At 39.1% G+C, this 12,988-nt stretch overlaps 1 protein-coding gene across 1 annotated transcript in view; it reads right to left on the bottom strand.

Moving 5' to 3' along the window:
• LOC128647389 (complement C3) overlaps positions 1-12,988 on the bottom strand; it is a 572,326-nt gene that overhangs the window by 152,338 nt on the left and 407,000 nt on the right. The window lies entirely within an intron of this gene.

The following is a 12,988-nucleotide window of genomic DNA, read 5'->3' as shown; positions in this document are numbered from 1 at the left end:
AGGTTTATCTAGGACTGCTCTGCTGATTGGTGGCTGCATATACCTACCGATTGACATTGGCTCACCCATGTGTTTAATTAAAATATAGTAGTGTATTAATGCTCATTCAACACATTATACCAAGAGACTTAAAGGGACACAACATAGCAAATATCTGCATATTATATTGTGTCCTTTTCTCTTTTTGTAGTCACCTGTGTTAAATATTTTTTTATATAAGTTTGGAATATTCTATATGCTCCCCTCACCAACAACCCTGCTGAAGGAGACACTGTATATTACATTTTATTATTGTCTGGTGGTGTTTAAAATTTGAGGTAATTTCAGTCTAATAGAAATAAATTAAAAACCTTGTTGTCGATTAATTTCAAGTGACTTTGCACCACATAATATAAAAAGGTATTTATCAGGGAGCACCTACCACCACTTATCAGGCACAGAATGGGACAGCCATTCTCCACATAACTTGTAAGAAAACATAATTTATATAAGAACTTACCTGATAAATTAATTTCTTTCATGGTGGCAAGAGTTCATGAGCTAGTAACGTATGGGATATCAATTCCTACCAGGAGGGGGCAAAGTTTCCCAAACCTCAAATGTCTATAAATACACCTACCACCTCACTCATACCTCAGTTTAACTTATAGCCAAGTTAGTGAGGTGTAAAATCATAAAAAAGAACAGGATAAATAAAGTGCTTTATATAAAAAAAATCGTAACTCCAAAACAATTAAGTGGGTCTCATGGACTCTTGCCACCATGAAAGAAATTAATTTATCAGGTAAGTTCTTACATGAATTATGTTTTCTTTCAAATAGGTGGCAAGAGTCCATGAGCTAATGATGTATGGGATATAATACCCAAGATGTGGAAGTCCACGAGTCACTAGAGAGGGAGTGATAAAATAAAAACAGCTATTTCCGCTGAGAAATTAAATCCAAAAAAAAAATTACGTTTTCTTAACAATTCAAAAAAACTTAAATCATAGGCACTAGAATCAAACCGAGTCAGCTGCCTGAAGAACCTTTCTACCAAAAGCTGCTTCCAAAGAAGCAAAAACATAAAAATAGTAAAATTTAGTAAATGTATGCAAAGAAGACCAAGTGGCTGCTTTACAGATTTGATCAAGTGAAGCTTCATTCTTGAAAGCCCAAGATAGTGCAACTGATCTTGTATAATGAGCTGTAATTCTCTAAGGCAGAGAATGCCCCACCTCCAAATAAGCTTTGTGAATCAGAAGTTTCAACCAAGATGCCAAAGAAATGGCAGAGGGCTTTCTGACCTTTTCTGGAACCAGAAAAAAAAAATAGACTAGAAGTCTTTCTGAAATCTTTAGTAGCCTCAACATAATATTTCAAAGCTCTTACCTCATCCAAAGAATGTAAAGACCGTTTAAGAGTATTAGGACACAAGGAAGGAACAATAATTTTCCTATTTATGTTGTTAGAATTCACAACTTTAGGCAAAAATGTAAACGAAGTCTGCAAAACAGCTGTATCTTGATGGAAAATCAGATAAGGAGACTCACAAGAGCAAACAATTCAAAAACTATTCTAGCAGAAGAGATAGCCAAGAGAAATAACGCTTTACAAGAAAGTAGTTTAATGTCCAAAGAATGTATAGGCTCAAAAGGAGGAGCCTGCAAAGTCTTTAATACCAAATTTAGACTCCAAGGAGGAGAGATAGATTTAATAACAGGTTTGATATGAGTCAACGCCTGTACGAAAAAGTGAACATCAGGAAGATTAGCAATCTTTCTGTGAAATCAAACAGAAAGAGCAGAGGTTTGTCCTTTCAAAGTATTGTCAAACAAACCTTTATCTAAACCATCCGGAAGAAACTGTAGAATCCTAGGAATTCTAAAAGAATGCCAAGAATAATCATGAGTGGAACACCATGAAATATAGGTTTTCCAAACCTTGTGATATATTTTCCTTGAAACAGGCTTATGAGTCAGAGAAACCTCTATCACTAAGGACTAAGCGTTCAATATCCATGCCTTTAAATTTAGAGATTTGAGATCCGGATGGAATAACGGGCCTTGAGACAGAAGGTCTGGTCTTAGAGGAAGTGACCAGGGTTGGCAACTGGACATTTGGACAAGATCCGCATACCAGAACCTGTGAGGCCATGCTGGTGCTATCAGAAACACTTAAGTTTGTTCCATTAAGACCTTTGAGATCACTCCCAGAGGTGAAAAAATGTAAGCAGGTTGGTTAAACCATGGAACTGCTAGAGCATTCATCAATTCCGCCTGAGGATCCCTGGACCTGGAGAGGTATCTGGGATGTTTATTGATTAGACGAGAGGTCATCAGATCTATGTCTGAAAGACCCCACATCTGCACAATCTGATAGAACACATCTGGATGGAGAGACCACTCTTTGAATGTAGAATTTGACGGCTGAGATAATCCGCTTCCAATTTGTCTACACCTGGTATATGAATCGCAGTGATTAGACAAGAGTTGGATTCAGCCCAAAAAGTATTAGAGACACTTCTTTCATTGCTAGGGGACTGCAAGTCGCCCCTTGATGATTGACATATGCCACTGTTGTGACATTGTCTGTTTGAAACCGAATATACGGTTCTTTCTTAATAGAGGCCAAGCCCAGAGAGCTCTGAAAATAGCACAGAGTTCTAATATTTATTGGTAACCTTGCCTCTCGAGGATTCCAAACTCCTTGTGCTGTCAGAGACCCCCAGACAGCTCCCCAACTTGTGAAACTTGCATCTGTTGTGATCACAGTCCAGGTAGGACGAACAAAGGAGTCCCCTTGAACAATAAGGTGATGGTTTAACCACCAAGTAAGAGAGAGTTGAGTGTTGGGATTTAAGTATATCAGTTGTGATATCAGAGTATGATCTCTGCACCATTGGTGCAGCATGCAAAGTTGTAGAGGTCTCATATGAAAACAAGCAAAAAGGATTGGGTCCAATGCTGCAATCATGAGACCTAAAACTTCCATGCACATAGCCACTGAAGGGAATGATAAAAGAGACTGAAGGTTTAGACAAGCTGAAACCAATCTCAAACGTCTCTGTTCTGTAAGAAATATAGTCATGGACACAGAATCTATCTGGAAACCTAAAAAGGTGACCTTTGTCTGAGAAATCAAGAAACTCTTTGGTAAATTGATCCTCCAAACATGTCTTTGAAGAAAAAACAGAAATTGTTTTGTGTGAGATTCTCTAAATGAAAAGATTGAGTTAGTACCAATATATCATCCAAATAAGGAAACACTGCAATACCCTGCTCTCTGATTACAGATAGAAGGGCACCTAAAACCATTAAGAATATTCTTGGTGGGGGGCGTATCAGGGCAGCCGCCATGTCTGGTTGCAAAATTGGAAGCTCTTAATTCTACCTAGATAATCTGCCAAACATTAAAGAGCCCATTAAAAATACAGATCTTTGGTATTTATCAATAACTCTACGGAATACAGCTGACCACAAGGATGCCAGTATTGAGACAATCACACCATCTGGAGTGCTAAACTGGGCACTTAAGTAAGCGGCGGCCTCATACTATCACAATACCCTTCCCCGTGTACCGGGTGTAGCAGATCCATTTAGCTGCTGATCCTAGAAGGTGAGATCCGCTAAACATGAAAGAAGCATCCTACAGAACAATTAAAGCACTTCTGGTTGCCCTGACGCAAAAAGTAGATAACAACTTCACCCAACTCAAACTCCTAGCGAGAGTCCAATCTACAATGAGAGTGGATATGGAGCTTAAAATGGCGGACACGACAGAACATCGTTTGCAACGCAACTACTTACAACCCATCTGCAATATGACAGAGCTGGCTCGGAGCAGCATACTACCACTGGATAATCTCCACACGGAGCTGCCGGAGGCCGATCATAGTAACCAGTTGCACAAGATTCCCTATAACACAGCTGCTCTTACGTCTCCCGAGGTCAAGAGAACACTTGAAGTGACGCCACAACAAGCTTGGGTGGATGCGGCCGACCACCCGAGATGGAAAACAGAACAACTTGGTGTACCGGAGGCGACTGGTGGCTCTAAGCTTACTTCAGTCCTCTAACTATTTCAACTTGAGGTGACCCCGAGCACTCACATTTACCCATGCCTTGTAGCTCTGGTGTTCCAGGTACAGTCAGGAGGTCACAATCATTGGCAGTTTCTCCTCCAAGATCTTAACTTTCGTTCCCACTATCCCAGCAGCGTGTTCATAGACACCCGAATGGGGATCGGGTAATATTAGCCTGAACTATGCTTTGAACTCAAGTTAATGAACTGTGCTCTTTCTTATCTTTACTGCTTTGCATATAAAATGACGACCCTAAAGTCTGATAAGTTTATACAGTAATATGCAGCATTTACCAGTATGTCTCAATGCCATCCACCTTTAAATAACATGGCTATATCTGTATTGTAATTTTACCTAAGGTCGCCAATTTAGTGCTTATTTGTAGTATCAGTTTAGCTAGTGACCAACTCCTTATAGTTACTTGTTTAGCTCCTATTAGTCCTACATATATTTTGGATGCCTTTCGCGACAGCATTGCGTTTAGATCTGGTTGTAAGTACTGTCTGATTAGCCTAGTTATTATCAAAGACATTGAACCACTACCCCATATAACATGTGAGTTATTTAAAACTGCAATATATGAGTGACCTTTGGGCCCTCCGCCAGAGGTGGTGATATTATGTTTCTCCTTTAGGTGATCATAGACCATAGATTTATTCTAATATAAGCCTTTTACCTTTTAAATGGATTTACATTAAGTTTACGCAAATGTTAGAGTGTTTCTTATATACCAGTAATGTTCTTCACTGCAGTTGTTAACTACTATGAAATGCTCCTGAATGAATGTAAAGCTTATCATCAGAGTATACGGATGTATCTTGTCTTATGGACTGTCTGTAACCAGGTTTAAAACCTCATTCATGTGACCTACATTGTACCTAAGTCATTTCCCTATAGACCTTATTATTAAGGACCACTAATATAACATAGTATGTTAACCTCCCTCACTGATACTCCAGACTAGGTGTTTGAAGGAATGCAATAGTAGATACATTTTCCTCCCAATAGACACACTTATTTAGTATATAAAGTCCTATGGAGTTATTCTTTAGTCTCCTGAACACGACTGTCTTAAGTGGGGTCGACACACAATAGATTGTCCATTAATATCTACCCCACACACTTAGTATCTGGGGCTCTACTACTGGTTGGACAGGACTTAATGTGAACCCCTCCCTCCACATCAGTCAGTTTACATTTAGATTTGGCATATTTGTGTATATATTTATTTTGTTCACGTGGTGACCTAGGTCATTCTCACTTTTCCTTATTATTTTATATATATTGTAAGGTCCAAAGTTAACTCCCCGGACATGCCCCCACCCCTACCCCCTCCCACTAAGACACATATAAGCTATTGTTATATTTGAATCTCATGTTACCCACAATTCATCTCCATCATTACGGCTGATTTTGTTTATATATGTTCTCATAATTTAAGAGTATCGATAATGTTTGGTAGACATGGATTCCCTTTCCTTCCCTTAGCCGGCGAGGGTGGGAGGGGTTCTCAGTAATAATTTGAAGTAATGATACACAGATTCACACGCATTACTTATTCCAAATCATATAATTCTTGTTAAAGAGATACTCTTAGTTCCATCAGCCTACCTTAGCCAATATGGGTACGTTCGTTATATTTAAGTTACATTTTTTGCTTTAGGGATTCAAGCCCAACTACATTGTTCCCTTTACCCCCCCCCCCCTCTATACTTACAGCGGTGTTTACCCGCTGAGCAGCTACTGTTCACCCTTATCTACGGTGGACAAATAAGCGGTGTTTACCCGCTATCGATATTGTAATGTTATAAGTTGCTCCTATTGTTCTATTTACAAAGAAACTGAGGACGGTTTATTAAAGTATCCAGCTGCTGACTTATATTTCCCGACTTGCCCTCTAATCTTATGCATTTCATAGGAGCAACTTGTTATGACTCCCTATAATATGTAAATTCTCAGATAATAAATACATTTATTTTATAATCAGTTTATCACTCTATAAGATGTATAAGTTTTTCTGGGTATTCAAATTATATAAATTTGTTATGCGTTCACATAGGAAACAAAAGGAAAAAAAGAGGTAATACTGGATTATGTGTATTTTATTTTGTATTAGCATACAATGTCCTATATTTTCACTATGTTTTATGTATTTTTGGAGAGATACATATAGGATGTCTGAATTAAGATTTCTCTACTCTCTTATATGAAGAGGTTTCATTGTCCAATAGATAAACAATGTCTTGTATGCAAAACTTACCAAAATTATACAAAATGTATATTCTGTTTATGTATTCCCTTTCTCGTATTGCCTCAATAAAAAACTTTGATTAAAAAAGAAAATTCTTGGTGCTGTTGCAAGGCCAAACTGAAGAACGACAAATTGGTAATGCTTGTTTAGAAAAGAGAAACTCAGAAAACAATAGTGATCTGGATTAATCGAATTGTAAAGGTAAGTGTCCTGTAAGTCTATTGTGGACATGAAGTGACCTTGCTAAACAAAAGGCAGAATAGTTCCTAAAGTCACCATCTTAAAAATTGGGACTCCTACAAAACGATTTAAAGTTTTCAGATCCAAAATTGGTCTGAAAGAATTTTCCTTCTTTGGTACAAAGAATAGATTTGAATAAAAATAAAACAATCCTTGTTCCTGCTGTGGAACTGGGATAATTACCCCTGAAAGTTCTAGATCTGAAACACATTTCAGAAAGACTTGAGCTTTTACTGGGTTTTTTGTTACATGGTTAAGAAAGAATCTTCCCAAATGACGTCTTATTCTGAATCCTATTCAACACCTCTGAAAAATTATATTCTGAATCCACTGATTTCGGACAGAATCTGTCAAAACTCTTTCAAATAGCTTTAGTCTGTCCCTACCAGAAGAACTGGCTTGAGGGCCACACCTTCATGTAGGTTTAGGGGCAGGATTTGTTTTCTTATAAGGCTTGGATTTATTCCAATTCGGAGATGGTCTCCAATTAGAACCAGAGGCATAGGGGAAGGAGTGGTTTTCTGTTCTCTATTCTGACGAAAGGAATGAAAACAATTGGGAGCTTTAAATTTACCCTTAGATTTCTTGTCTTGGGGCAGAAAAACTCCCTTACCCCCAGTAACAGTGGAGATAATAGAATACAATTGTAAACCAAAAAGATTTTTACCTTGAAAAGAGAGAGATAATAATCAAATTATATACACCATGTCAGCATTCCAAGATTTAAGCCATAAAGCTCTTCTAGTTAGAACGACTAAAGACATGGATTTGACATTGATCTTCCTAACATCAAATATAGCATTACAAATAAAATGATTTGCATGTTGAAGTAAAACAATAATGTTAGATAATTCAGAGTCTGAAGACAACTGCTGTGCTAAACTGTCCAACCAAAAAGTAGAAGCAGCAGCAACATCAGCCATAGATATAACAGGTCTAAAAATATAGCCAGTATGTAAATATGCCCTTCTTAGATAATATTCAAGCTTCCTATCATGGTAGCACCAGTATCCCGTAGACCACTGACCTCCTTCCCATTCACTTTAACCAGTTGCCGGTGGTGTTGCTGGTTATCCCGGTGGGCAGCTTGCACGGGGTCTGCTTCATGTAGGATGCCCCAGCATTCTTTCTCCTCTACGCAGTGGGCAGCATGCTGAGGGTTACGTGGGTTTCCACCGGCGGGTCTTCCCAAGGACTGTGCCCTAGTTGCTTACATCCAAAGCACCGAATAGGCTGTGAGTAGGATCCGCAATATCTTTTAGTTAGGCAGAGACATCCTCATCTTAAAAATGTCGTCTAAATAATTCAGTCCAAGTTTAAGTCTAAATCAGCTATTTATTTTGCTTCTAGCCACTGCTTAAAAACTGGTGCAACAACTACAACTGCTAACAACAACTGTCTTAGACAATACAGTTACTCAAAACTAACAGTTACTCAAAACTGAAGTTAACCCCTCCAGTACTGTTGGATTTGCACCCTGTACGTATAATGGGCACAGGGTGACTTAACATAATGCATGAATCCATAATCCGTATTGAGGTTGACAGAGGGGTCTGTCACACTATCTAAAGGATCCTTGGCTACAGGTAAAGGATACAATTTCTTAAACCTAGAAGAAGGGTTAAAAGAGGTACTAGGCTTAGACCATTCTTTAGCAAAAGCATTAGAGATAGCGTCAGGAATAGGAAATACTTGAAGAGTAATAGCAGTAGTCTTAAATACAGAATTTAGAGAATTACTAGCTTTATCATCAGGAGATTTAGACTTTCAATACCCAAAGTAAACAAAACGTCCTTTAAGAGAGAACAAATATATTCTAACTTATAAAAAAGAAGATTTGTCTATATCAGTCTCTGACGTGAAATCCTCTGAATCAGAGAAGACCCCATCAGTAGAGGATACATCAGTATGCTGAAGGTCAGAACTTAATTCACTAAGTTTAGGAAAATGTTGCAAAAACATTTTTACATTTATTTGAAGACCAAATAGCAGTCATTGCCTTCTCTATAGCTGCAGCAATAAAATCTTACATTTCTGCAGTAATGCTATGTACATTAGACTGAAATGGAATAACAGTGGGTGTATTTGTACTCAGATATATTTAACAATTTGTCAAAACAAGAGCCACATAATTTAGCTAAATAATTTAGATCAGCTTTATTACAACAAACATATGGCTAGATTACGAGTTTTGCGGTATGAGTGAAAAAGCAGCGTTAAGGCTCTTTTTCACTACCGCTGCTATTACGAGTCTTGCAGGTTTAGGGGTACCGCACACTTTTTTGGCCGTCACACAACGTAATTCGCGCAGCTTTCAAAAAGTCCTTTTTCAATGGGACTTCCTTTGCGAGTCTGCCTGGGAGGCCAAAAAGTGAGCGGTACACCCTAAAACTTCAAGATCGATACCGTAAACTGAAAGTCAGTAGTTATGAGTTTTATGTTACAATGCCGTAACATAAAACTCTTAACTAAAGTGCTAAAAAGTGCACTAACACCCATAAACTACCTATTAACCCCTAAACCGAGGCCCTCCCGCATAGCAAACACTAAAATAAAATTATTAACCCCTAATCTGCCGCTCGGGACATCGCCGCCACTAGAATAAACATATTAACCCCTAAAAATAACACCCACTAACTTTAATATAATTAAAATAAATCTAATTAAAAATTCCTATCATTAACTAAATAATACCTATTTAAAACTTAATACTTACCTGTAAAATAAACCCTAAGCTAGCTAAAATATAACTAATAATTAAATTGTATCTAGCTTAGGTTTTATTTTTATTTCACAGCTAACGGCTAGATTTAGAGTTGGGCGGTAGCCGTCAAAACCAGCGTTAGACCTCCTAACGCTGGTTTTGGCCGCCCGCTGGTATTTGGAGTCAGTCAGGAAAGGGTCTAACGCTCACTTTCCAGCCGCAACTTTTCCATACCGCAGATCCCCCTACGCCATTTGCGTATCCTATCTTTTCAATGGGATCTTTCTAACACCGGTATTTAGAGTCTTGGCTGAAGTGAGCGTTAGAAATCTAACGACAAAACTCCAGCCGCAGAAAAAAGTCAGAAGTTAAGAGCTTTCTGGGCTAACGCCGGTTTATAAAACTCTTAACTACTGTGCTCTAAAGTACACTAACACCCATAAACTACCTATGTACCCCTAAACCGAGGCCCCCCCCACATCACCGCCACTCTATTAAAAATTTTAACCCCTAATCTGCCGCTCCACAACCTACGTTATCCCTATGTACCCCTAACCTGCTGCCCCTAATACCGCCGACCCCTATATTATATTTATTAACCCCTAATCTGCCGCCCCCAACGTCGCCTCCACCTACCTACAATAATTAACCCCTAATCTGCCGACCGGATATCACCGCTACTAAAATAAATGTATTAACCCCTAATCCGCCTCACTCCCGCCTCAATAACCCTATAATAAATAGTATTAACCCCTAATCTGCTCTCCCTAACATCGCCGACACCTAACTAATCTGCCGACCGGAGCTCACCGCTACTCTACTAAATTTTTTAACCCCTAAAGCTAAGTCTAACCCTAACACCCCCCTAAGTTAAATATAATTTCTCTTGTTAAGTGTATCCAGTCCACGGATCATCCATTACTTATGGAATATATTCTCCTTCCCAACAGGAAGCTGCAAGAGTCCACCCACAGCAAAGCTGCTATATAGCTCCTCCCCTAACTGCCATATTCAGTCATTCTCTTGCAAGCCTCAACATAGATAGGAGGTTGTGAGAGTCTGTGGTGCTTTCTACTTAGTTTATTCTTCAATCAAAAGTTTGTTATTTTTAAATGGCACCGGAGTGTGCTGTTTATCTCAGGCAGTATTTGGAAGAAGAATCTGCCTGCATTTTTCTATGATCTTAGCAGACGTAACTAAGATCCATTTGCTGTTCTCACACATTCTGAGGAGTGAGGTACTTCAGAGGGGGAATGGCGTGCAGGTTTTCCTGCAGATAAGGTATGTGCAGTAAAATATTTTTCTAGGAATGGAATTGACTAAGAAAATACTGCTGATACCGAAGTAATGTAAGTAAAGCCTTAAATGCAGCGATAGCGACTGGTATCAGGCTTATTAATAGAGATACATACTCTTGTAAAAATGTGTTTTAAAACGTTTGCTGGCATGTTTAATCGTTTTTTAACATATGTTTGGTGATAAAACTTATTGGGGCCTAAGTTTTTTCCACATGGCTGGCTTAAATTTTGCATAGAAACAGTTTCCTGAGGCTTTCCACTGTTATAGTATAAAAGTTACAGTTGGTGCAGTTAAAATTACAAACAGTGACATTCAGCTTCCCTCAGCAGTCCCCTGCATGCTATAGGACATCTCTGAAGGGCTTAAAAGGGCTTCAAAAGTAGGAGCTGTTATGACTGTTTAAAACATATTTTTCGTTTTGTTAATCTGTTTTTTGTATTAAGGGGTTAATCATCCATTTGCAAGTGGGTGCAATGCTCTGCTAACTTGTTACATACACTGTAAAAATTTTGTTAGTTTAACTGCCTTTTTTCACTGTTATTTCAAATTTTGGCAAAATTTGTTTCTCTTAAAGGCACAGTAACGTTTTATATATTTGCTTGTTAACTTGATTTAAAGTGTTTTCCAAGCTTACTAGTCTCATTATTAGTCTGTTCTAACATGTCTGACATAGAGGAAGCTCTGTGTTCATTATGTTTTAAAGCCATGGTGGAACCCCATCTTAGAATGTGTACCAGATGTACTGATTTCATGTTAAACAATAAAGATCATTTTTTGTCTTTAAAAACATTATCACCAGAGGATTCTGTCGTGGGGGTAGTTATGCCGACTAACTCTCCCCACGTGTCAGACCTTTTGACTCCCGCTTTAGGGACTCACGCTCAAATGGCGCCAAGTACATCAAGGGCACCCATAGCGTTTCTTTACCAGGGGATTCTGTCGAGGGGAAAGTTATGCCGACTAACTCTCCCCACGTGTCAGACCCTTCGACTCCCGCTTCAGGGACTCACGCTCAAATGGCGCCAAGTACATCAAGGGCACCCATAGCGTTTATTTTACAAGACATGGCAAAGGTGGTGAATAATATTCTGGCAGCAGTATTAGTCAGACTACCTGAAATTAAAGGAAAGCAGTTAGCTCTGGGGGTAGATACAGAGCATACAGACGCTTTAAGAACCATGTATGATACTACCTCACAATATGCTTAGTCTGTGGGTGATTTTTTTTTTGACTCAGGGAAGATGATTTAACCTGATTCTGATATTTCTACATTTAAAATTTATGCTTGAGAACCTCCACTTGTTGCTCAGGGAGGCTTTGGCTGCTCTGAATGAATGTGTACAATCGCAGGGCCAGAGAAATTGTGTAGACTGGATAAATATTATGCAGTGCCGGTGTGTACTGATGTTTTTCCAATACCTAAAGAGGTTTACTAAAAAATGTTTTAATAAGGAATGGGATAGACCAGGTGTGCCGTTCTCTTCCCCTCCTATTTTTTAGAAGAATGTTTTCTAATAGTTTCCACCACACGGGACTTCTGGCAGACAGTTCCTAAGGTGGAGAGAAGAGTTTCTACTCTAGCTAAGCGTACCACTATCTCTGACGAGGACAGTTGTGCTTTTTAGATCCAATGGATAAAAAATGTTTATTCAACAGGGTTTTATCCTGCAGCCCCTTGCATACATTGCTTCTGTCACTGCTGCTGCGGCGTTCTGGGTTGAGTCTCTTGATGAGGCTTTACAGTTAAGCGACTCCATTGGATGAATATATTTGACAAGCTTATGCTAGCCAATTCCTTTGTTTTCTGATGCCTTGTTCATTTGACTAGACTAACGGCTAAGAATTCTGTTTTTTACTATACTGGCGCGCAGAGCGCTATGGCTTATATCATGGTCAGCTGTCGTGACTTTAATAAATAAGCTACTTAACTTCCCTTCAAGGGGCAGACCCTATTCGGGCCTGGTTTGAAGGAGATTATTGCTTATATCACTGGAGGAAAAGGTCATGCCCTTCCTCAGGATAGGTCTAAATCAAGGGCAAAAAAAAAAAAGTCTAATTTTCGTACCTTTTAAAAACTTCAGGGCAGGTGTGGCATCCTCTTCCTCTAAGGCAAAACAAGAGGGAATTTTTGCTCAGTCCAAGGCGGTCTGGAGACAATCGTACCTGGAACAAAGATAAGCAGGCCAAGGAGCCTGCTGCTGCCTCTAAGGCAGCATGAAGGAACGGACCCCTATCCGGTAACAGATCCTATAGGGGGCAGACTTTCATTCTTTGCCCAGGCGTGGGCAAGAGATGCCCAGGATCCCTAGGCATTGGAATTTATATCCCAGAGATATCTTATGGATTTCAAAGATTCCCCCCCAAAAGAAGGGGTGATTTCGCCTTTCACAATTATCTGCAAACCAGATAAAGAAGGAGGCATTCTTACCTTG

The sequence above is a fragment of the Bombina bombina genome, chromosome 2 (assembly GCF_027579735.1).
Source record: "Bombina bombina isolate aBomBom1 chromosome 2, aBomBom1.pri, whole genome shotgun sequence".
NCBI lineage: Eukaryota > Metazoa > Chordata > Amphibia > Anura > Bombinatoridae > Bombina > Bombina bombina.
Note: the sequence above shows the minus strand (reverse complement) of the source record. Positions and strands in the feature narration are given on the sequence as shown.